This window comes from Sciurus vulgaris (genome assembly GCF_902686455.1).
Source record: "Sciurus vulgaris genome assembly, contig: HiC_scaffold_228_arrow_ctg1, whole genome shotgun sequence".
Lineage (NCBI taxonomy): Eukaryota > Metazoa > Chordata > Mammalia > Rodentia > Sciuridae > Sciurus > Sciurus vulgaris.
Genome location: NW_027632830.1, coordinates 5328 through 32621, shown reverse-complemented (window position 1 = coordinate 32621; position 27294 = coordinate 5328). Strand labels below are relative to the sequence as shown.

Sequence of the window (27294 nt, the reverse complement as noted above, 5' to 3'; positions counted from 1 at the left end):
TTACAGAACTGAAAAATGAGATGAAAGAGTGTTAAAGGCCCACTTTAACATTCATTTCCTCTTCCTTTTCAATAACCTTGACATGTTGCCTTTCTGTATAGACACATTTCTTAACTTCCCTGGTAGCTAGATATGTGATTACTTTCTTCCAGTGAGATCTAAGTGGAAATTCTATATGGAACTTCTGTTAAATCTCCTTAAAAGAAAGGGTGTGCACTTACATTTCTCTTCCCTCTGTGTGGCTGTTCATATAATGGCTGAAATCCAGCAGTCACCTTGGACCATGAGGTAGCTGAGAATAGTACAGCAGAAAAAAGAACTATGGAGCTGTCATGTATCAGTCTACCTGTGGACTTTTTTATATGAAATGAAAATAAGCTTCAGTCTTTTTTACATCATTGTTTGGGACTTTTCAATTATATATAGCCAAACCTAATCCTAACTAATATGTTGTATTGATGGAAGTTATTACCTAGATACTAGTCAACTTCAGGAGTAGTTATGCTTAAAGAGAAAGGCACAAAGGTTGGTAGTAAAATATTTACAGAATGAAGGGGAGTGAATGGGTCTTGAAATAACTACAATGAAGAGAGGTTGTGGCCAGTACTTCAAAGGAGCAGGAGGATTTGAGATTGGAGAGAGAAACAGCAATGAGGAACTCTAGGCAGCATGAGGAATGAAGAAGACATATACCCCACTTTGATTTTTTATATTGATCCTGACTTTTTAAAAGAGCTATTTCATTAGTAAATAAGTTACAGACAGACACTTGTGTTTCAAACCACAACAGAATATTAAAAACTGACTCTGACCAGTGACATATTCCAGGATACCTTCTGAAAGAATGTTTGCCCAAGACATTTCAAAATGATAAGCACCCCTGATCTCCTTAATGTTTTCTCAAAGTGTTGTTCACTATTTAAGTCTTTAAAAACTCGATTATATTATCTCCCATATTACATGTATTCATTCAATTAGTTAATCTACGGACACTTCACTGTGTTCCAGACACTACACTAGGCACTAGGAACACATAAATTGATTGCAAAGTGTCTCCCTCCCAAGAGTTTACAAATTGAAAGAGGAACCATGTGAGAGAACTGTTACCATGTAGTTTGACAAGGATATTCAACAGGTGTAGTAAAAGAACAAAGGAGCCAGTGTTTCATATTGTGGTTTAGGGAAGAGAAAAAAGATGAATTAAATCCTGAAGATGATGGAGGTATTATTTAGCTGGAGAATTTACTGAAAGTACAACAAAAGAATATACAGAAGCATGGAAAATCATGCACTTTGGGAACTTCCAAGTAGGTAGTCTAGAGAATGTTTATTACGGCATTACTATTAGCCACAGTAACAAGGCAAGCCAAGTATTAAGTAATATTACCTTAGTTATGTATGTAGTTGTCCTTAATATAAATGTCATTTGTGGGAACTCCTGGCTTCATGTTCTCAGATGCAAGAAAGTTCATCTAAGTAAATTGAAGAAAATTGTCTTTTGACTTTGTATCACCATTTCTCAGTCAACACAAGTACAGTCAATACTTATTCAGCAAAGGAGGCAAAATTTTCTGTGGTAAGGTTGATTGTGTTTTATTAGATCAACTTAATTTGAGAGTAATCAGGTACACAGACAATGAATAGTATAGTTAATGTTCTTCCTCTAAGAAAATTTCACCAGACTGTAGCTGTGGGTCAAATCCTGAATCAATTAAATACATTTCTTTTTTTAGAGTAATTTTTAATTTTGAAATAGTTTTTGATTTAAGAAAGGTTGCAAAAATATTTCAGAGTTCTCAGATATACCACACCTAGTTTTCCTTATTGTTGATACATTATTATGGTACATTTGTCACAACTCATAAACCAACATTGACACATTATTATTAATCAAAATACCTACTTTATTTGTATTCACCATTTTTTAAAATTGATCCTCTCTTTATTCCAAAATACCCATTACATTTATATGACAGATCTCCTTAGGCTCCTGTATACTGTTATAGTTGCTAAAAATTTCCTTGTTTTTGATGACCTTGAAGTCTTGGTCAGGTAGTTTGTAGAATATTCCTCAACTTGAGATAATTGATTCTTTTATCATGGTTAAACTGAGTTATGGTTTAGGGGAGGAATATCATGGAAGTAAGTGACTTCCTTGTCATATCATTTCAAGGGTACATACTGCCAGTATGACTTATCACTGTTGATGTTAATCTTGATCACTTTGCTTCAGTGGTATTTGTCATTTTTTTCCACTGCAGTCACTTTTTCCCCTTTACATACTACAAATTTTGGAGGGAAGTCAATCTATGCAGCCCATTTTAAAAGTAGAAAATTGTGTTCCATCTCCTTGAGAAGAAACTATCTATATAAATTCAGAATTCATTTGTATGGAAGAGGTGTCTGTTACTTATCATTTATTAATTTATTTATTTAATCATTTATTTGTATCACTATAGAATCATGTTTTTTTATGTCTTATATTCTAATTCTAGATTACTTATTTTATTGTTCAAATTTTCCACTATATGATGGCTCTGGTGTCCTTTTGGCATATGCTTATTCAGTTTCTGTTTTGAGCACTTTCTTACTCTCTGGCATTACAAGAATGCATTTTTCTTTGGTAACCAGATTTAACACAATTGGAAAAATTTTACATATATATGTATACATGTATATGATCTTAATATAAAGAGCAAAATATGTAAGTAGAATATTAGTATATATGCATCAATAACTAAGGCTTTGCATCTTGATATATTTTGAGAGCAATATCCTATTCACATCTTTCTTTCAGCTTGGTTGAGAAAATGAGTGATGATTTTTTTTTGATAGCCTTACATAATAGAAATCAAATAAATTTAAAAATAAACACTTTACAGAGGAAATTGAGGTGTTATTAGTAATAATTAGGAATTATTAGAAGATTATTAATTCAATACATTTACATTCTAAAACAAAGGTAAGTTTACATTATAAAAGGAAAAAAAATTAAGAGACCTTCAATTTGCTTTTGAACAAGAGTAATCTGCAGATCCAAAAAAAAAAAAAATACTAGTTCTACTTTAATTGATGACAAATCCCCTGTATCATAAATATTAGAGAAGGAAAAAGACCTAAGAAATAATATCAACTTTCAGTACTTTAGTTCTTAAAAAGGTGAAATGATAGGCAGCTGTCAAAATGATTATGTGATTAAGAAGTTTTAGCTCTCACGTTTCTAATTCTCTTATGTGCATTTGTATTTGTTGGATGTCCTTTTAGTTGTTCATTTATCCTGTAAATTTATCCGGTAGTTAAGAAATTGGTAGCAAAATTGGTAGTAAACTTATAAACATATTGCAAAACAGCTATTAATTAACATACTCTTGACTGGTGCTTTCAGCACCTTTCCCTATGAAGTTCATTGTGCTTGACAGTTGACAATTTCTCATGAGCTAGAACAAAGCAAAACTTCAACAGATGAGAAAAAGAATCAGCAGCAGCACTGGATGTAACCCCAAGTTCCTGCTTTCTATTTCTTTGCTCTGTTTTTGAGAACTACACTGTATGACATAAGAAAAAGAGGTTTTAGAAAAATATTCCTATGTTTTAGACATAACCTCTTTGAATTCTTATTAGTTAGAATCTACTTGAAGGAATGGGAGAAAATTATAGTTCCTACAAAACACATTTGTAATTCACATTGTGATAGTTGGCAGCTACTTATTTCCTAAAATAAAACTGATTAGATTCAATCTGGGAACTAAGAGATCAAAAAAGATACGACAGCTACTTAAAAAAAATTCCCAATTTTCTCAACCAAGTAGAACACTTGGGTTGATGCTAAATTATTAAAACAATCTATGAGCATAGAAATTTGAAAGTAATTTCTTTATTAAGAAAATAAAGACATGTTGCTTAGGGAGAGGAGAAAAATAACCAGCTATCAGGTACATTAGTAAATAGTAAGTAAAACAAAATGTCTCATCATAGACAACTATTTTAAGAACATTATTTCCTTTCTCTCTGAGAAAACATATATTTAGTTATAATATTAAAAACAAACAGAAATTTAGCTTTTAATAGAAAATCAAAATCTACTAGAAGAATTACATGGAGTCAGCCATTTTATAGAGATGCTGATTTAGGGTCCCCACCATAATATTTGATAATCAACATGCCTAAGGACATAATATAAAAATGACTAAAGCAGTCTATAAACTCACAGCCAAGAAATTATTGGAAGAAAAAAGTGACAGATTACAAGAGTAAGGGGGGATGAATCAACACAAATGAAAACCCAGGATTTTATTGTAGAAAAAAGCAGAAAGAGGATCAATGCTTCTAAAAGGGAAGTAAAGGTAATTTCTGGGAAATATGAAGCTGAGAGTTGTTCCATCTTGTTAGGTTTGGAAGCCATCTCTAGATTGAGCTTCCCAATGAAAGCCAGGGCATTGACAATGAAACTTATAAAAATAATCCATAATTACCTCAAAGAAAATAACAGCTAGCATAAACCTGCCCTATGCCTTTGTTGAAGCTATGGAATTCCTCTTTTCAATTACTCCTGTCTTCATAGGCTTCCTGATATGATCATCTTAAGATGGTTTTTCAAAACCTATTCCACTTTCCAGAGACCTGTAGATGAAACTGGAGTGGAGTACAGGGTCCCAAAAATAACTGTAATGTTAGCTTGGGCCAGTGAAGGACAGAGACAGTAGATTAGTCTTAACTCTGACCAAATCATCAATCCCTTCCATGATATCAATGTAGTCTCCCTGAATGGTATGGCTCTCCACATACCTAAAATTAGAGAAGATAGAAGACATGGCCTATCAACAAGGCAGTCAATTACATGATCAATCAATCAGTGATTTCTGATTGCTGGTATTGATTTTATATTGGACTATTAGCTGAGTAAATAATGAAAAAAGATGATATTTGTCACCATTCTTAATGATCTTACAAATCTACTAGTAAGAGATAAGATAGGTATACACCTACAGAACTCAATGGTTTTGCTTAATATTGTGGGTTTTACTGCTAAATAGAAATAAAAAAGGCCACCTAAAAGAGGGATATACTAGGCTCTTAAAGGATGTGAAAGATACACAGAAGATGAGAAGAAAGAAAAGGATTAAAAATCAGGGAACAGCAGCAAACTGAAAGAATAATAAGGAATGGGTCAAAGAATATTTATGGTCATTGCCTAAATTAGTAGAAAACAAGAATGGGCAGCATTCCAGATTCAAAAGACTGATGCAAAAGAGTGAAATCACCACAAAAATCCTCAAACATGAGATTCTCAATTATTTTATGAGGGCAGTGGTGGTGGGGTGGTGGGTGTCCACAGATCAGGGCTTTCCAGGGAAAATGTTAACTTGGAATCCTGAAAGAAAGAGGGAGGGTGACTTATCCTATAAAAGGAAGGGGCTCTTCAGATGAAACCAGATGAAATGATTATACTAAGTGCAGATTTGGTGAGCTAAAAAGACTTTTTAGTGGGAAAATATGGTGAACAGTAAAATATGTGGAAGAAGTGTGACTAGGAGACTTCCACTTGCTACTTTCTATAATGAAAAGAAAGAACAAAGGAACACAAAGGAAATAAGAGGAAACTCAAATTAAGCTTATGGAAGGATCCAAAAACAAGGGCAGACAAAATGATTAGAAAATAAATTTTAGGTAGAATTCTGGAGATGAAATTCCAAAGAAACTTATAGATGGCCAATTAGTACTTTATCAAAATGGGGCTGGAGTTTCAAAGAGATGAAATAGGAAAGAATGTGAGAGCTTTGCTTTCTGGAGATGATACTAACTCAGGTGTTTGTATGCATGCATTTATTTATCTTATATCAGTAGGTCAAGAGCTGGAGTTTTCATGAAGTTTTCACAAAAGGATTCACTAGTTCCAGCCTTGCAGGATTGTTATCAGGATTGAATAATCTCCATGTCCATGAAGTGCTGAATGTAACTGTCAACCTTTAATAAAGTTCAAATTATATCCTTGGGGACTGCTTATAGTCAAAAGGTGGTGGGCTAAGAATAAGTCAAAGGAAAGAAGCAGAAAAATCCAAATAAAAGAGTTTAGTGCCAGAAGAGATTTGGTAAATAAAATATGGACACATGGAAATGAAAAATGGTCTTAAAATCACATGGAATATGAGATACAAGGTCAAAAGGCAAGTTGGATGTGGTGACACAACCTGCAGTCCCAGCACTTGGGAGCCTGAAGTAGGAGGATAACTTGAGTCCAGGGGTTCAATCAGCCTGAAAAATATAATAAAACACCATATCAAAAAAGAAGGGGACTGGAGAAACGCACCTACACAGGTTTAATAAAAAAGGTACTTTATACAATGGAGGGTAAAGGAAGTAAACATAAATTCTCAATCACATTTTATGCTAACGTCTTATGGAAGATAATTCTCACCTTCTAACCTCATTTATTAGATAGGAGTTTGTGTGGGGGGTAAGGCCAAGGGTTACTCATATTACTCAATCTTGACAAATTAAAAAAAAATCTGGGTACAAGGATATCTGCTATTTTGTTGCTTAGTGAGTAAGTCATCCAGTGCTTCTAGAAGACTTGATGTGTGGTAAAGACTAGTGAAAATGAACCTGAAAAAGCAGGTTATACCAATCTGAGGTGGAAACTAAATGGCACCCTATGACATTATACCTTCTGGTAATACAAAGAATTGGTATAATTTAATATGCTTTTCAAGGAAAGAAAGTTGCTCAATGAAAGAACCCTTCTGAGACTGGCAAAACAGGCAAAGAACAAAGAAACTTGATTTCCTTCATGGCAAGAATGTGGGTTCAGTGTTATAGAAAGGATGAAATATTTCCCTTGATAAGAGGGCAATAATTCCAGAGAATGAAGGAAGAAGGAAAATGAGATTCAGTAGAGGGAAGACAGATGAAAGAAGAGGACAGACTGAGCTGGATAGGCTTGAAAGTCTAGGAGAAAGTAGGTCAAAGATGAACTAGTGAAGATAAAATTCAGGGATGAAAAGACAAGAATTTGTTAGGTAGACAGGTAAGTCATGGCTAGAATAAAAAACTCAGGGTTCCTGTTGGAAGTTTGGTAAATTCATAGGAATTCTGAAGATTTCTTTTTTGCAAAAGCTGGAAGAATGTGTGCTAGGCTTCTGCTACTATAAGAAGCTGAAATTTTTGTACATTTTCCTTTGGATCACCTACTCTCATACCCATAATGCAGATTCTTCCAAATATTCATGTTTCCAATTTCTCTTCCCAAGTTACTTGCGCATGGAATAAGAGTCCCATTTGCTTCAAGCATACTAAGATGCTCTCGCCTATGTTAATGAATTTTTCTCCCCTTACTTAATTGATCTAATTAAAATATCCATTTAATAAGACCAGAATTAAGCCCAAACATGGGTTACTTGCATTTGGTGGTACAGTGTTCTTAAATAGTACATGACCTACTGCATAACCGTAAGAAGTTAAGAAATGTCAGACACTTGGAAAGATGATTTTTACCTATTAACTATATGGCACTATATTTTTTCCCTCTGAAATCATGAGGATCTCACTAGTAAACAGTAAGCTATAATTCCAATGAAAACACTGAATAGTTTTAATTAAATACTAATAATGATAACAAATTTTATTATAATAATTATAAGATCAAAGAATTTCTCCTTTAGAAATAAACTTCAAAGTCATGTGGCTTCTCTCTTTTCTGAAGCTTAACTTTCCTCCATTCACCTCTGTTCAAATGGCCATTTAGGCATGTGACATTCTTTTGCTATTATGTTTGGATTTTTCACAATTTCAGAGATTGCCCAAGAAAAATTCTTGTTCTAGGCATTAGACTAAAAACTCTGTCCCTACTAGAAGAAAGAGTTGGTCCAACTCTCTATCATGTCGGCTCAGGAACCAACATCCTCCTTAAGACTCCTGAAACAGAAGTAAAATAAAGAATCAATAAATGGGATGGTATCATATAAAAAGCTTCTTTGCAGCAAAGGAAACATCAAAAGAGCTCTCAGAATGGTAGAAAATCTTTACCATCTAAACCTCAGAGAATTAATCTCAAGGATATACAAAGAACTCAAAAAACTTAAGACCACAAATCCCCAAAAACTCAATCAATAAATGGGCAAAGGAGCCAAATAGGCACCTCACAGAAGAAATGCAAATGGACAAAATATATGAAAAAATGGTCAACATCTCTAATAATGAGAGAAATGCAAATTAAAACTATACTGAGAGTTAATCACAGTCTGAAATATATCAAGAATACAAGTAACAGTAAATGTTGTCAAGGATGTAGGAGAATATGTTCACTTATACATTGCTGGTGAACAGCAAACTGGTGCAAGCACTGTAGAAAGCAGTATGGAGATTCCTCAGAAAACTTGGAATGGAACCACCATTTGACCCAGTTATCCCACTCCTTGGTTTATACCCAAAGGACTTAAAATCAGCAAACTACAGTGACACTGTCACATCAATGTTTATAGCACTCAATTCATAATAGCAAAGCTAGGGAACCAACCTAGGTGCCCTTCAACAGATGAATAAAGAAAATGTGGTAAATATACACAATTGAATATTACTCAACCATAAAGAAGAATGAAATTATGGCATTTGCCAGTAAATGGATGGTACTGGAGAATATCATGCTAAGTGAAATAAATCAGGAATAGGGTTGTGGTTCAATGTTTAAGTCCTTGGTTTGCATGTGTGAGGTCCTGGTTCAATCCTCAATACCACATAAAAAATGAATAATATAAAGGTATTATGTCCATCTACACCAAAATAAATAAATAAATAAATAAAAAAAGAAATTAACCAGTCCCAAGAAATAAAAGGCCAAAGTACTCTCTTATATGTGGATGATAACTCATAATGGGGATGTAGGGAGCAAAAGTATGGATGTTCACTGGATTAGACAAAGGGGAATGAAGGGAAAGGAGGAGGGATGAGAATGGGAAAGACAGTAGAATGAATTAGACATATCATTCCTATGCTTATATATGTATACAAGACCAGTGGAACTCCACATCATGTTCAAGCACAAGAATGGGATCCAAATTGGAATGGGTTGCACTCCACATTTGTATAATGTGTCAAAATACATCTTACTGTATATCTAAAAACAACAATTTAAAAATAAACCATTATATGGACAAAAAAGGAAAAGATCTTGTCATGTTTATTTTTTAATGTTAAGCTGATATTATACAACCCTCTAGATTTCACTCCTTGGTTCTACTTTGACTCTTTGCACTACTAAGTAGGTTATTCCTTCAAATATTTGAAGGAACTCTCAGATCTCCCCCAAATCTTAACTTCTTTTGCCTAAACTTCTCCAGCAAATTCTTCTGTATTTGAAATGATATGTTTTCACATTCCTTAAATCATTCTTATCCCTCTCCTTATTCAATGAATTCCAGTTTTACTTTTTTAAAGTTTTCAGGTGGTAGTCTGATCAGTCTAGAGAACAATTATGTGTTCTGGGATATAATTTTTTGATGATGCTAGAATTAATCATGCCCTTTAGAAGCCTTATCTTCTGCTGACTCATATTGAGCCTAATATCCCAAACTTCAAAGTTTTTTTCTAGTACTCCTAGCCAAAACTGAAAGAAGGTATGTAAAGGGAGTGTGAGGATTTGAAAGTTGAATATTCTACATTCTGGACTAGTCTCCTACCAGGTGTTAACTTGCTGTCTGAAATTGAGTCACACCATTTCTATATTTGACATTCTCTATAATAAAAGATGGCATTTTACTTCACAAATACATGCCAGTTGTCCAAAATTTAGATGAGTGGAATAATCTTTGGAAAAATTTGTCAAAAATCTTAGGACTGTCCCACCCAGATGTACTGAATAAGCATTGCCAGGGATGAGATCAAAGCATCTCTAAGTTTGGAAAATATCCCAGGTGATTCTAATACATGTTTACAGTTATAAATTACTACTTTAGAGTCACTTAATAATAAATGTTCTAGTAATAACTTTATGCCAGATATTATGCAACCCTCAAGATTTCAGTCATACATACTGCTATTTAAAGGCATGCACATAAACAATTAAACATCATCTAGTAATTAAGTAGTCAATTTGTACAGTCACTTACCTTTAAATACTTGAGTGGCCCAGCATCTTTGGAGCTCTGCAATGGACATAATGACTCCTAAGGGTTGAATCATGCCTATGATAACAAGAATTAACTTTTCTAGGGGGAAGACCTTTTATATGGGGATATCTTCTTTTGAGCATTTTGATGGAATCTTCAAGAAAAGCAAAGGCAATCCTGCAGTCTGTGGCAAAGATAACAGCATCAATGTCATCCTCTCTGGAGCCATCCTCAAATATGGCAGCTGTCTCTGTGAAATGTGTCCTTCACATTTCCTTTCACTTTTAGCAAGCCAGAAATTGTATATTTGGCATAGCATCATTTACTGTTGGATGCTGGCTCAGATCACTATGAGTGCCAATAAAGATGAAGAGGAGAAATGAGTGTGACCAAGTGAGAGGGAAAGAAGGGGAAAGAGAGAGATAAATCATGTAAGTAAATTTTTCTATGGTGGAGGTGGTTAAATAATGTCAATCTTTTCCACTCAGTCTATCAATGAAATATGGAAAAGTTCTACTTTTTACCAATTCTACTTTACATCAGATTTTCAGGGCAAAAGCTGAACCCTAGAAGACACTGAAAGGGGAAAGTACTGGAGAAGTGAAGGAAGAAAAGTCTTATTTGAAGAATGCATATGTGGTTTCTTAAGTAATACTAACACTCTGTGGTATCATAAGGCCATAGGCCAATAGTTTTTGTCCACATATTATTCAGTGTGGCAGAACTTGTCTGTTACTATTCTGTTCAGTTCCATTTCTAATTCCAAAGGCCCAAGAGGTTGACTTAGAATTTCATTTCCCAAACTGTGTAATAAATTACATCCATATAGCAATGTAGAATTTAAATTACATTTCCATGCATTAACTTGACAGTCACACAAACTCTAAGAAGGAGATAGGATAGGTGTCATTATCTAGATTGTATAGATGTGTAAACCGAGATCAAAAGAAGTGAAGTACTTAACCAATGTTGTGCAGTCTAGTATTTTAGAATTTCTATTAAAATAGCTTTCTATAAAGTCTGTTGGGATACGTTGGACCTGTTAAGTAGTGTTTTCTAGAGACAAAATGGAATAAGGGTATCAAAATAAGTAAGTCAGGTTTCCAGTATCTTGGGTCTTTTAAAAAAAAAGTCTCAATTCATTTTTTTAACAGTCTTAATTTCTGAATTTTAAGTCAGTAGGCTCTGACAGTCCTCATTCCATTATCTTCCTGGCCTAGCCTCAGAAATATTATATGTTTACAACTATACCTGATTTGTTGAATTTAATTTGCTTTCCTTCTAACCTTTAGGAAGAATCTTTTCTGCATCCCAAACTCATGATTTCATTTTTCTCTCTAAACCTATTCCCTTTATAGCAGTACCACCATTTACATAGATGGCCAAGTCACAAAATTGTCTCATATCTATGTCATACCAAGCCTATCTTCTTTATACCTTAAAAAGGAAAATTATCCAGAATGTTCCCTATCTCCCCTGAACTACTACAGTTGTCTTTAGGGCTCCCTTTCTATCTGCCTTCTATACCATTTGCCTTAGAATAGAAAGGCAAATAAAAAATGATTTTAGGATCCTCAATTTAGAAAATAAAATACAAAGCTAGAAAGAATACTATTGGGTCAGGTGCTGTGGTCATTCTACAATACTTTTATTACAGATTTATTTTGTCACTCATTTGCTTAAATTCTAGGCAAGTGCTCTGCCACTGAGCTAAATCCCCAACCACCCAAACCTTTTTTTTAGCAGAGCATACAAAAAGTTTCTTACCTGATAGACCTAGAGATATATTCAACTACTCTTGTACCTTTGCCATATAGTATAGATATATCAGACTATGTGCAGGTCTCAGGCTATAATGTGCCTTTTGCTATTCTAAGATATTATAATTAGAATGCTACATGCTGACACTATTTACCTTCCTCTTATTATTTCATAACACCTCATTTTTTTTGAACTACAGAAGATATTCATGCTTAAATAACTAAATGAAAAAGTTGTTGGGAAACACAGCATCCAAGTATCATCTCGCTAATTACTTTCAAATTGCTTAGGCAATTTAGCAAGACCCTAAGCAACTTAGTGAGACCCCATCTCAAAAAATACAAAGGGCTAGAAATGTAACTGAGTGGGAAATTGACTCTGGGTTCAATCCCAATACCCAAAGAAAAAAGGAAAGAATATTATTGGGATATCTGTGCAAATTTGAATATGCCAACATTTTAGATAATGTATTTTATCAATGTTAAATTTCTCAAATGTGATAATTGTATTATGGTATATAAGGGAGTGCCCTTTTTCTTAGGTAGATATTAATGATTTTGACTTACTTTTAAAAAATATACTTAAGTATGTATCTATGCTACATATTGTTTGTATCTTCCTATCTTCTAAAACAGAAAAAAGAAAAAGAAAATATGGGCATATTTGATAGGTGAATCTAGGTAAAAGATATATGAATGTTCAATGTTTTTATTATTGAACTGCTTTTCTGCAGATCTTCATTTCTCATTTTCAAACATGAGAAATTATTAAAATTCATTTAATGTCAGTATATAGAAATGATTTCACAATGGTCCTCCTGGCTGTATGAGAACCTCATTTTTTAATACTCTGCGTCCTATGCATTTCTTTGTCATATCCTGTTGTCTGTCTTCGCATTTATATTTTTAAGATAAGATCCATTCTGAAGTCTTCAATTTGTTACTCATATTTTCCTTGGGCAAATTACTTAATTTCTCTTAGTTTCAACTTTTTTAATCTGTAAAATGGACATAAAAAAGGTACAGACCCACCGAGACATTTGTGAGGGTAATGAGATAATACATATAACTCATCATTGTGCTTGCCTTTAAAAACTCTTCAAAAAAGGTAAGGTATTATTTGTATTATCATGTCTTTTCTCTCTGTATTTCATGCCCAATATAATGCCTTGCTCACAACAGGTGCCCCATATTTGTTGACTGAATGATGCACTGCCCTGTACTACCTTTTTGTTGTTGTTGAGCACAATATAAAAAGAACTGATACCTGACAGAATAAGAAAATGGTTAATGGCAATGCGAATAAGTGACAGAAATCCTTTACATCAGCAGATCTTGGTCTTCTGTGGTTGATAAGGTAAAAATTTAATTTCAAATTCTCTGGGTTGTCTAAATATATGGGTTGAGATAGTTCTGTTAGCCTGTGTGAACAATTCTTGTTTTTGTATCTTAGCCAATACCAACTCCATTCCCATCCTGAGAACATACCTGTGTTTAGGCTTCAGGCCAAACTTCATGATCAAATCTTTGATACATACTTTTTCCAAAAATTTATTTGTTAATGCTTGGCCACATATCTTTGATATAAGATGTTTAAGTTGAAAAAAATATAACACATCAAAAGGATATCTATGGTCCCCTACATGATTCAGGATCCAAGCACCACTCCTGGTGCTGAGGAATACCTAAGGCATGGAATATATTGTTTACTGTCATCATTATGGCTCACAATCTGAAAGCACTCCCACTTTATTCAAGACTAAGCTCAATCTCACAAGTGTGGCATTTTAGTTCTGTACAATCTTTTTAAAAAATTTCCTGCCATTTTCCTTCCCAAACACTGTCCAAGAATATATCTCACTATGATCCACCACTATGTTTTTGTTTAAAGTTAATGTGCATGAAAAGTTCTTCTCTTTTAAATTCTCCTCAGCCCATTCATTTTCAAGATCCAGATAAATTTGGCTTCCTCTATGAGAATACCACTGACCTTTAAGGCTGAGAATTCCCTCTCCATCCTCTGAACTTCACTAGCAATTACGAACAATAGGATTCATTAGAAATCATGGAATAGGCTCAGCTCAGTGACACATGCCTATAATCCCAGTGGCCCCAGAGGCTGAGGCTGGAGGATCATGAGTTCAAAGTCAGCCTCAGCAATTTAGCAAGGCCCTAATCACCTCAGTGAGACCCTGTATCTAAATAAAATATAAAAAGGGCTGTGGAAGTTGCTCAGTGGGTAAGTGCTGATATCTATATGTTTTTGGGAAGATTAGATTGCTTCTTTTCTTTTTCCATTTGAGGGGCAAAAAGGAAACTCACCCACCATCCAGTTAAGTAAAAATTTTTAATTACCAAAATGTGCCTTCCTTTATATGAGAACATGGCATTTCTTCTGGCCAATGGATAATTCACACTCTCAATATTGCATTTACACAATCTCTTCCAGAAAATACCTGGTCTTCATCAAATCCAAGGAAAGGCTAACTAGGATTCTTTAAAAAATTTTTTTTGTAGTTGTAGATGGACAGTATGCCTTTGTTTTATTTATTTTTCTGTGGTGCTAAGGATGGAACCCAGTGCTTCACACATGCCAGGCCAGCACTTTGCCCCTGAGCTACAACCCCAGCCCTAACTGGGACTCTGAGTGCAGCCTGAAGCAGTGAACTTATTCCTTAGTATAAAGCCAACTGAATAGTGGAACTCTAACCAGTAATCATGCCCCTCCATTAGCATCAATCATGATGCCAATTGAAGCAATGAAACCAAACCTCATATTTGCCACTGCTACTGATGGGCTATGTGCAGCCATCCATACTCTGTTGGGTCTACCTTCTTGATAAGACTGAAGATAGAATGAAGCAAAGTAAATCATTGACTCAAACATGTTTGGCTGTTTAGCTAATCTCTGCAACAAGATCTCCTCCAGAATTCCCAACAATAATACTTATTTTCCAGCCAATGCTTCTGGGTTTTTATAGTCTTGACTATAGAAGTACTGTCCTTTGAACTTCTCAATTCCTGCAAAAGAACAGAAAATAATTTTTTAATGATAGTTTATATGATGGATATCATTTTAAAATCATTTTTTGTAGAATTTAAAGTTGAAGCATGTATTCTCCATATGACCTCCCTTTATTCAGCTATTCTTGTCATTCTGAATACTTTTGCTTATTTTTTCTTCCATAGCCCCAGAATAATAACTTGTGATTCCTTTGTCATAAGTAGTTTGTATTTCGTATTTGCAGACTCACAAACCCAAACTGACTCAGAAAACTTCCATTTTCTCTTTTGTCTTTTCATTCCCTTAGATACATACTCCCATTTCAATTGAAGTATATATGTTGCTGTATACTCTAGGATATACATAAAGTGCATTTTTTAAAAAAAGAAAATTCAGGTCCCAAAATGAAACTAAATTATTCAAGCTTTCATTTAACACTTAGAAACTCAATATTTGTTTATTTCTTCAATCACTAAAAAATTTCACATCTGAACCAATGCTGAGTAAGAGTTCCACAGTCTTTCTTTTAAATCCTTAAGAAGACCAAAGTCATTGTGAAACTAAATATAATCATGCTCTACTTGTCAGAAATACATAGACCAGAACCTTCTATTCCTTAATGTCAAAGGCATGGCTTAAGGGTCATCCTCCTTTTTGGTAGGTCACTCACCTGGAAAGCTTTCCAGGGGTAAGTGAGCATTAGTGTGATGGCCAGTGCAAACCATGACTCCCTCAAAGACATTAACCTTCCTTTTCCCTTTACACTTAATGACCAACTCCCATTTGCCTGAACTAGAAAAATCAGGCCTCTTCTTCACACTGTACACAGTGGTCTAAAATAAAAGTCCACATACAAAGGGGACTGTAACTGTAGCAGTTAGAGTGTATATCTTCCCAGACATGACTTATCCTGCAAAATGTTACACAAAATGTTGATACCACAGGTACCATCACATCATTAGGGTCCTTGAAGAATATTTGATTTTAATACTTTATAAAGAACAGTTTTGTTTGAGGTTGTGGTCTGAGTGAGAAGACTTCTATAAGGCAGATAAAGTAAAATGGAGTAGACAGACTAATGTACTCTTCTGTGCCTATAGAAAAGTAGGATTTGTGAGGATTTTTACTCTCTGCCTTAAGGCATTATAGCACCTAAATAAATCCTGAATTTCTCCTGTACTACTGTGACACTCCGTGCACTAAACACCTATTTCTCCACTAAACCCAGACATCCCCAAACTCTCTGATGTCTTCTGACAGCCAAATCCTGTTCTCTTTGACTAACCTCAAACTTGTGACTATGAGGTTCCCTTTCAAGTTAAAGCAGGAAAATATTTCAGTGGCTCTTATTTTTTTAAAGGAATCTCTCTTTGCCTTTTACATATGCCCACTTTACAAGTAATTATAGAGAAAGAGGCTGTGAGATAGTGGAATCAGTGGTATAATTTTTATTTAAAAAAAAAAAAGCAATAAATATGGGTTATTCTGCCAGCCTAAAGAAACATCAAGAATGCATTCCAATGAGCTTCTAGGGCCTTGGCTATAATGTCTTGGTTGAATAATAGAAACACTAAACCTTAACCACCCTGTACTATATATAGTTCCTGTTATGTGTTTTTCCACAAGCTGTTGCTTCTACTTGGATCATCCTTTTATTCCTTCTTCATTTGGTAGACTCCTTTCTACTCAAGACTCAGCTTGGACATTATCTTCTCTAAAAATCTTTCCTGGTACTTGATTCCTCTTCCCTGATGGGTTAAACATCCCTCTCTGAGGTGCAATGTATAGATCTCTATAGCACTTATCACTTGGTTTATTACTTATATGTATAATAATAATTTTATTCATTTTTCTGTGTCTTTAAACACAGATACTTAGTTAAGTTACTTATTTTTTTGTCTTTACATCATGACTGCTTAGTACAGTAACAAACTTGTTCAAGAACTGTCACTTAGGTCAGAGATGCACCACCTGGCTGTATATAACAGGCTTGGGAAATTGTCACCAGATGTTACCATTTTATTACTGTGATAAACAGAAAAAGGTGGAAGGTTTGGGTCAGGTGATTTGTCTGTTTATGGTCAGGATTATAAATTATGGGAAAATCACAGCAGACTTTAGAGAAGGAAGGAATCAAACCAAAAGTCATAAAGTGCAATCATCTTCTTTTACATAAAAAGAAAATTATGATACATTCAAGTTGAGAAACTAACTCATCTCAGGTCACAAGTTAATTAGTGGTAAGAAAAAGAGCCAGAATTTGGGGTTTTGATTCCTAATTCGGTATCTACGCTCTCCACTGGATTTAACTTCTTTGCTGCCTGAATATCTTCCCAGTCACTAGGTACTTCACCAGGTTGTTTTGGTGATCACATAAAGTAATATATTTAAAAGTGCCTCAGACAGTATAAAAGAATAAAGCAGTAATGGAAAATTTGTGGAACCAGAAATATTTAAAGTTCCCATTCCTATTCATTCCCCTCATTTTCTTTATTGTAAACAGAGTGTGAAATGAAGATAATGAAAATACTGGTGGCAGGTATCTTTCTGTATCTGCAGCCAAAATATATGAGAGACTTTCCCAGGAGTATTTTAGGGAGAGAACAAAGAGTGGAGTGTTTGTACTTGAGCATATCAAGCTTATATTTACACATAAGCACTGGTAAATAAAACCACATTATTCATTTACTTGATGAAGAACTTCAAACACAAAGACACGGAAAAAACTGCCTACCTTGAACTGGATATACTTTAAAAGGTTGAAGTCTTTGTTATACATCCTGAAATACTTGAGGACCTGGGAATTGTACATGAAGTTAAGATAATGATCTGGGATGCTGTAGTCACTGAAGCACATCATCTCCTTAGAAGTATTGATGATCACCAATTTGTAAATACTGACTCTCCCGTCTTCAGGACTTTCCTGCAGTAAATTAGAAGTATTCATGGCAACTTGAGAACTAATTTCATGATTTACAAATAGCCAGTGAACAGTTGAAAATTTCCTGAAATAAATGCAATTCAAACAAATGACACAAATACACCACCTCCACACATCTCCCAGTACTTGTACCTCTGTGTAGTTCCTTCCCCTTGAATATCAGTATCTATATGACTTGCTTTTGGCCAACAGTATACCGTCAAAATGGCACTGAATGACTTTCAATGCTAAGTTATAAGTAGCCTTGCAGCTTCCACCTGGGTGTCTTAGAAGGCTCTCTTTGGTGGAACCCAGAAGCCATGAAAGAAGTTAGCTTTTGTAGCTGTGACCCAAATACTTGACAATGAGAAAGAATTATTTTGGTTCATGGATTCATAGGTTTCAGCTACACTGCTTTTGCTTTCAGGCAAGGTGAAAATCATGGTGGAAGGGTATGGCAGAGGAAAGCTTCTCTGCTCATGGTAACCAGAAAGCAGGATTTGGAGGAAGAGGCCCAGGACAAGATAGAGTCCCCAAGTGTAACTCCCCCTGAATCCGTGATCTGCTTTTCTACCATGTCCCACCTGCCTACAGTTTCTCCACTGCCTAGTAATATATTCAGTTGTCAATGAATTAATCCATTGATGATGTCAGAACTCTAATGAGTGAATCACTTTCCAAAAGACCCACCTCTGGACAATGCTGCATTGGATACCAAGACTTGAACATATGGATTTATGGGGATATTCTAAATATTTGCTGTAAAAACTCCAACTACATTGAGACCACAGTACTTTTAGGAAGACCAAGCTAGGCATATGGAAGAAAATATCTAGGATAGAGAAATATTCAAATCTCTCCCAGAAATTCTAGCTATCCCACCTAAAGTTCTAAATATGTGAACAAAGTAGTCATATCAAATTCAGTCTTAGCACTCATTGGCTGGCAATCACAAGAAATTCCAAATGAGAACTTCCCAGCTGAATGAATAAGTCTCAAGAATTTTCATATATATTGAGACATTGCTCTCAAGAAAATGTACTAAATCTCTTTCCAATATAAGTTATTTACCCATTGTTTTTATTGCTGGATAACAGTCATTTAAATGAGTAAAAATGAGTTAGATCAAAATATACTAGGGAGAGTATAAGTTAGTATAATATTTTCTGAGTAATTTTGCAATGTATGTAAAAATCCATGAAATTTACATAGCCTTTTAAAGAAATATTCAGACTTGCAAACAAAGATTATTGTTAAAGGATGTTACTGTCAGCATTATTCATAAAATAAAAAGAAAACAAGTGCAATGCTTAAGATAAAATCACTGAAATTTGAGGACCACTGTTCTAGATCCTTTCGACCTAAAGTATGGTCTGCGGACCAGCACAAATGGGATCACTAGGGACATTGTTAGAAAGCAGAATTTTAGGCCCCTCCCTACACTAATTGAATCAGAACTAACATAACAAAATCCACAACTGATACAGATGCACATGAAAACAAAGAAGCACTGGTTCAGATGACATTGATCCCTAATTCAGTGTCTTCCTTCCTACCACAAACTTTTTGCTTCCTCAAAAATTTCCAACTAATTACTTCATGGGGTTAAGTTGGTAATCCAATAAAATAATGCAATATGAATCTAGCCTATTATTCTGTCATGGAAATTTCACAAACCACAGGTTTTCAAATCTATTACATTTAAATTTTTTTGATTATAAAAAACCACCTTAACCAATTTGAACCCTCTCCTTCCTTTGTTTTACAGAAATGAATAAGTATTAGGAGAGTGATATTACAAAACATTAAATATCCACAAAACAGAGTGTTGGATTTGTCCACATTCAGGATTATTTTCCTCCCAATTCTTATTAAAGAATTATTTAGTCTAGGAATCCAAAATTGATCATACTCATTTGTTTTCCCCATAATTATTTCTTTCTGACTACTAATAAGGTTTTCAGGAGTCCTCTTTCAAGTCTTTTATTATTTATTTTACCTATTTCAACCAAAGTATCCATTTAAGGTATAGTTGTTACTATATCTCTGCCCTAATTAACATTTTAACTGTTCATATTTCCTATATTACCTAGCAGAGAGCTTTATTGGGACTCCAGATCAACACAACCAGAATCTCATGAATGGACCGACATCATTGTTTGTAAATGTTCTCCCGGTGATTAATTCTTAAATATGTAGTAAATGTGTACAACTATACACTTTTAAGTGTTTTTCAATCCATTTATTGTCTTATTCTCCTTTTTGCCACTTTTTTTGAGAAATGAGTTTAAAATTTATGTTTTTTAAAAAACATATTTTATTAAAGGGTATATATTATTTAATTTTCTGATTAAACAGTAATAGTTACATTTTATATTATATTGTGCCCACATGGCATCTATTTGTTTATCTGTCTATACTTTAAAACTTTATTATGTGAAACAGTTATCTGATCATCAGCATAAATATCACTTAGGGCTTGTCAGAAATGGAGAATTTTGGTATATGCCAAATTAATTCATGAGAACCTCCAGTAAATCATGTGAACATTAAAGTTTGAAAAGCAGTTTAGCATGCTTTAATAATTTTTAGATATGCAATTTGACTAAAAAAATTAAGATTATTTCATAGCATCTAGTACTTATTAAATCCTTAGCATTTTGAAAAAAACTTATTAACTTTTCAAGTAATTTTATTTATAAGATAATATCAAAATAAACTGATATATATCATATCACAATCTACTTTCTACCATCAATCTTACTCAATGTTAATGAAGAATTCAAGAATTGATTGAAATTAATGTCTTGAGAGCTCATATAATTATCATTAGAAAGTGTTCAGCTGTACAAGAAGAAGACAACACCAGTTTGGTAGGTGGAACATGATCAGAAAATAGAAATGGTGGTGTCTGAGAAAACACTTGTTTGGCAGATAGAAAAATGAGAGAGGAATCATGATTGGAAAGTGCAAGTGGTACTACCTGAGAAGAACATAAAAATAAACTGAATCCCAGGAAATTATCATAAAAAATAGAAACCCTGAATTCCTAGTGTTCTTATTGGACACCTACCAGTGAAGGTACAATTTCAAAGTGCTTAGATCAATTCTACATATGAAACCTCTAACAAATTATAAAAAAGCTTTGGGGGATGGAGTGACAAATAGACTCCAAATAATGATCATCGGACTGATAGAGTAGTACATCTCAGGAAAAAGTTCTCAAGATAACCACCAGAAGCATTCAAAATATGTTCAGTCCATTAAAGGATGTTTATAATATCTTAGTCTCCATAGCTATGTAACTGAAAAATGTGAAAAGGAGGGTCTGTAGCTCCATAAATATGCTTAGCAGCCACTCAGGACAGATTTCTTCTCAGAAATCCATTTATTAAACATAAATATATTGGGTAGGAAATATATGCCAGCCATCATTCTTGGTTCTAGAATATAATAATGAACCATATTGGTATGTCTGTGTTAAGAAAAGTCAGAGAAGTTAGAGGATTATGATGAAAGTTTACTTTTTTATAGAAGCAGTTTATAAAGTGTTGAAATTTTGCTCAGAGGATAATAAAAAAGAAATCCCCACGCTGTATAGTCAGCAGATTTAAACTTCAAATCCCTTTAGAGTTTAAAAACCACAAAACTGATAATCAGCAGAATAATGGCTACACTACCAACATCATCCCTGCCCCAATTGATTTCCCAGCTGTTCAGTAATTTCCAAACCTGGCTAGGTTGCTTAAGGTTGACTCAAAATGTGGGGATCTCACTCCAGGCATGAAAAATAACTGACATGTAACCATATGTAGAGCTGTCACTTTTATAAGTGATTGATGTAATTATTCATTCACTTACTCCCTATGATCACTGTACAAAGGGGGTATTACTAGTATCTCTTCCTAAAGATTAAAAAACAGTGGACAGAGAGGTTCAATGATTTGCCCAAGGCCATACATCTTGTAAATGACAGTCTTTGAATCTAAACAGTGCTCTCAACCTCTACACTAGGGTGTGACTGGATTTCAAGAGTAGAATTTTCTGTTACTAAAAACAAATTAACAGGGTTTTCAGCCCATATATGATTATGATAAAGGTATAGGGATTTGCTAAGGGGGGTCATTTTAGATCTGAATAAGACTATAGTCAGAATTAGTTCCCAAAATGGATCCATGATACAACACATTTGTTCAACTAAGAAATTTCATAAAGCCACTTTTAAGTAGCTGGCCAACACTGTGTTAGTTTTTATCATGTGAAATATACCTGTGACACCTCAATTCCATTCACTCCTTCAGAAAATGAGTTTAAAAGTAAACCAAGTTAGGGATCAATGAAGGTGACTGATATTTTCTGGCACTTAGTAAGCGTACCATTTAAATAGATGATATTATAAATGGTTACTAACAAGTTGCAGGGTTGCAAGTGCATATTAAAACAATTTAACTTTAAAACTGAGTATGTGTAAAGACAAGAAAACCCATTTGCAGGTGCCCTCTACCCTCTTCTGGAAGACAAAGGACTTTGAACTTCTCAAAGCAAGAAGTTTACAGCAAACAATACTATCAAATTTTATACCTTATTCAAGGACAAGAAATGTCATAAAAATACCTGGATTTTTTTTAAATAAAAAAGTAATGTTGAAGATTGGAGGAGGATATTCCTGGAAGGAGTTGTTAGCAGGCAATTCTAGCTCATTTACCTTAAAGACATATCAGAAGCAAACACTCTACATTTTCTAATCCATTTGTGCTTTCTAATATAGTTTGTTCTGCTACTCATCCTCCCTGCTTCACCAGATTGTTTCCTTCTTCTGAAAAACAGAAAAACTAATGAAATGAATATGTTGTCTGCAGTTTTCATAGATAGTAGAAAAGGAAAAAAAGGGACATCTGCAATGCATTTTGCAGCCAACAGAGGTAAAGAGAAACCCTCATAAAATGTGTGGTGCAAGGATGTTAAGAAGTCAACAGGCAGAATTTTATCAGGTTTTGTTACTATCAAGCTCTCATATTACCTAACATGAGATAAAATGTTGCATGCACCCTCTACAGGGAGGGCTTCAAGTATTAAGGGACAAGGAGATTTACCTGATATCTACAAAGCCCTCCAATGTCATCAGTCCTTTCAAAGCAAACAGATTCCAAATCTTCATCCAGGCAGCACTTGGCAGAAGAGAGCCCACAGGCTTCACTCCCAATCACAGCAGTTATTTTCTTGGTCATGGTCTCCAGAGGTCTTCACGTGGCTATGGCAATGTTACTTTTCCTAAATAAAGAATGACAAGAGACAGAAAGCACAGGTCTGTCAACAGTTTTTAAGAAAGACAATTCCCATGACACTCAAATAAATGCTGTAACAAGAGGTGACTTTGGGAAAGCCAGATTTGGTTGCCCTCTTTAGAAGGAATCTCCTGCACAGAATAGGGCAGCCATGTTGCCTGCAGGACCCAGAGCTGAGAAGCTCCATAGTATTATCTTACTGTTTCCAGAAGTACCTGGCTGATTCTTCAACTTTCATCTGGAAGTTAATCTGAGTTTCTGCTGTAATAAAAGAAATATAAACTGCAGAAGTACAAACAGCAGCAACAGTCAATGGGGAGGCACTGTTCTGGCCCACCTTCTTTCAGCCAACACCCCGCTCACTCATTGGCAGCAATTCTCCCTCTCTTAATGGGAAGAAATGTGGAGTAAATCTGCTTTGGGCAAAAAACAACAACAAAAAAATATAATCTACATCTTCTGTAGTTTTCAGCTGCTCTTATAGGCAGTGCCTTTTTACTCCCTCTGGAGGCAGAATGGTCCTCTAATCTCTTTTGTTCCCCTACTCTCCACGTTCACTTTTAACTTCCTGCTTTTCCTTTAAAGTGACAAACTCCTACTAAAACAAAACTGTCAACAACTCCCAAGCAAGCTTGATAGAAATGCCAAAATACAGAACACCTTCCTTTCAGGAAATCTGTTCAAACAAGTAATCCTACCCCTTTCTCTACCTTCTCCCCACCACGTGGACTGGATCTTCAGATCCATACTACTGGTAGAATTTACTTTAACATCCTCATGCATGTTTTAAACTATTTTTAGATGAACTATAGCTGTTTTCATTTCAACTACTTTTAAATATGGTTACAAAAAATCTTTGGCTTGGAGAATTAGTTTACTCCATTAGGAAGATGCCTGTCTTGGACCAACCAACATATGGCCTGAGTTACATAAAAATATAGGAAGCACACAATAGGGAACACATAGTGTCCACATCACCTAATGGGAGAATGAAAGAAAAGATGATCAAAGATGGAGTTGTTTGTGTGTGCATAAATATGTATATGTATATATATGTGTGTGTATATATATGTATATATATATGTATATGTATATATGTATATTTATATATGTATGTATATATGTAATAAAAAGGAATGCTTTAACTTTGGTGGGGGTATGAGAGAATGAACCTAGGGCACTTACCTACTGAGCCACAACCCATTATTTTTCATTTTGAGACAGGGTCTCACTAAGTTTCTTATGTCTTCACTACTTTTCTTAAGCTGGCTTTGAACTTATGATCCTCCTGCTTCAACATTCTGAGACACTGGGGTTACAGGTGAGTGCCACAGCACTGGGCAGAATGTTTTAACTTTTTGATGTAGTTCTTTCAAAAATTATTCATCAAAATATACTAATCTTTCAATGGACACATCAAGATGACCTAGTCAAGTAGTTCTTATTTTAAAAGAGCTGGTATTTAATTTTGCTCTGAATTCTCTTCTCACTTTGTCCTGCAACACTTCCACTAAAGCCTTTATTTAACTAGTGTCTGTCCTCACATATTACCACCAGAAAGAGTGCCTTTTGTCACCAAGTACCTTTCCTTTTGTGTAATGCTACTTTCTCCTTGAAAGATAAAGCAATGTTCTTTTTTTCAGTTACCTAAATCTCCTTTGAGATTTTAGAATAATTAGTTTTCCATTCCATCCCTCCTAAGACCTATGATAGTGGAAGGGCCAAGGGATACTTAAGAACAGGACATCTTATCTACAACCATCCAGGTTCTATTAAACCATGGTTTGTTGGGTGTTAGAGAACACAGATGGTATTCTTTCTGTTAATGAATCACCATACCACAAGGAGCTACAACTGAATCTGAGAGAGACAACTGCATGTCACCCAGACATACAATTCAAGTTGGGTGCAGTAGCCAGATGGGTTTGGAGCTGTCATCTTTTGGGTAGGAATGAGCCTATCAAGAGCAGAATTAACATTGAATTTTAGCGGCTAGACAAGAAGCAGACATGGCTAGGTACTCAGTAAAATATTTTCTCCTCCTCTTACAATATCATATACCCTTTGGAAAGGGGCTGCTCAAAGAAGAACTGTATTTTCCTCATTCTCCTTTAAGCTATGTGTAAATTTATGATCAAGTTATCACTAAAGAACATAAGAAGAGAAAATGTGAGCATCTTCTACTTAACCTGTGAGGAGTATACTATTTTGAAAATATTAATAGCACAAAACAAACATAAAAAAATGTTCAACATCTCTAGTGATTAGAGAAATACAAATTAAAATGGCATTAAGAGTTCATCTCATGCCTGCCAGAAAAATAATTATCAAGAATACAAGTAAGAGTAAATGTTGGCAAGGATATGGTGAAGATTGTTTACTCGTACATTGCTGGGGGGATTGCAAACTGGTGCAACCACTCTGGAAAGCAATATGGAGATTCCTCAGAAAACTTGGACTACAACCACCATTTGACCCAGTTATCCCACTCCTAGATTTAAACCCAAAGGACTTAAAATCAACATACTATGGTGACACAGCCACATCCATGTATATAGCAGCTCAATTCACAATAGCTAAACTATGTAACCAAAGTACATATCCTTCAACAGATGAATGGATAAAAAATGTAGTATATATACACAATGGAATATTACTGAGCATAAAGAAGAATGAAATTATGGCATTTGCAAATAAATGGTCAGAAATGGAGACTATCATACTAAGTGAAATAAGCCAATCCCAAAAAACCAAAGGCTGAATATTCCTCTGATATGCAGATGCTAACACACAATATGGTGGGGGAAGGGAAAAATAGAAAAATATTTAGATAAAGGAGAATGAAGGAAAGGGAGGGAAATGAGAATAGGAAAGACAGTAAAATGAATTGAACATAACTTTCCTATGTTCACAAATGAATTCATGACCAATGTAACTCCGCATCATGCACAAGCACAAGGATGGAAAGTTATACTCCATGTATGTATAATATGCCAGAATACATTCTAGTGTCATGTATAACTAAATATAACAAAATATTAAATTAAAAAATAAAGAAAATATTAATAGCAGATAATTTCCCAGACAATAAGTGCAACTCAAGGTGATGAGGGCCAAACACATATGCAAGATAGCCATTGAATTAAAAAACAGTTACCTTTATCTTATTAGCAGAAGACCTAAGGTGGAGACTTAGCATGGAAAGGAGATATGGGACTCATAAAGAGGCATGATGAAGCAGAATGCAGGCACAACTCTAGTTCCACCTCTACAGGTGATGATATTAAGACACACATGCATAATCTATACACATACACTTTTTGAAATGATATGAATTCATATTTTCATGGAGGTTTAGGAAAATTTTAATCACTATGGCAATTATTTGATTTATATAGCTTTCATAGCTGTCAGTAAGAACAATCTAAGCAGGCACATTTAAAGTTTCAACTCATACATCATGTTCATAAACATTCCAAAAGAAAGCACATGGGTTCTGTCCATTGAGAGACTCAGAAAGTCACATGACTAAGGATCTGGATCCACAGTTATTCTATAGGGGAGAAGAGGGAGTGTTGGGAATAGGAATACAATCTACCAAAGTTGGTTTTGCATGAACTATAATTGAGTAGATAAAGTACACTCTGTGATTCTGTTTGCTTTCAGAGACCACATCTATGGTCATAAAAATGGGAAAAACACTATGCCTGTGGACTTCACAAGCTAATGATATTTCCATGGAAACTCAACCAGGAAGGATAGCTCCTGATATCTTGAGTCTTTACTAGTGAAATGCAAACAGTTGGGTGATCTCCAGATTTATTTCCAGCTACAGTATTTTGGACTTTTACAATACCCTGGAAATTCAAATTCGTGGGTTTTTTTTTTTTCTTGTTTTTTAAAAAAGGTGGGACTGGGGTTATAGCTCCCTGGTAGAGTACCTGCCTACCATGTGTGAGGCACTGGGTTCATTTCTCAGCACTGCATATAAGTAAATAAATAAAATAAAGGTCTATCAACATCTAAAAAATATTTTTTAAAAAAGTGGTGTATTTAGTGTTCTCAGCAGCATTATAGGACAACTACTATTGTCCCCACTATGAATTACTATGCATCATGGACCTTTTGGAAGCACTCTCACATTATTTAAGTCCTCTGAGGTTGAAGATAATTTTACGTGCTTTTTTTTTTTTTTTTTTGCATTTTGGGGTATCAAAATGGGAAA

General features: G+C 34.6%; 1 pseudogene across 1 annotated transcript; it reads right to left on the bottom strand.

The window, feature by feature from the left end:
* Positions 1–23012, bottom strand: LOC306652443 (flavin-containing monooxygenase 5-like; annotated as a pseudogene). The gene is made up of 7 exons (XR_013766643.1): positions 22878–23012; positions 17599–17787; positions 15535–15697; positions 14746–14881; positions 13349–13545; positions 10101–10448; positions 1–8 (listed from the first exon to the last, which is right to left on the bottom strand). The product of XR_013766643.1 is annotated as a flavin-containing monooxygenase 5-like (transcript).
* Between the last annotated feature and the right edge of the window lie 4282 nt (positions 23013–27294).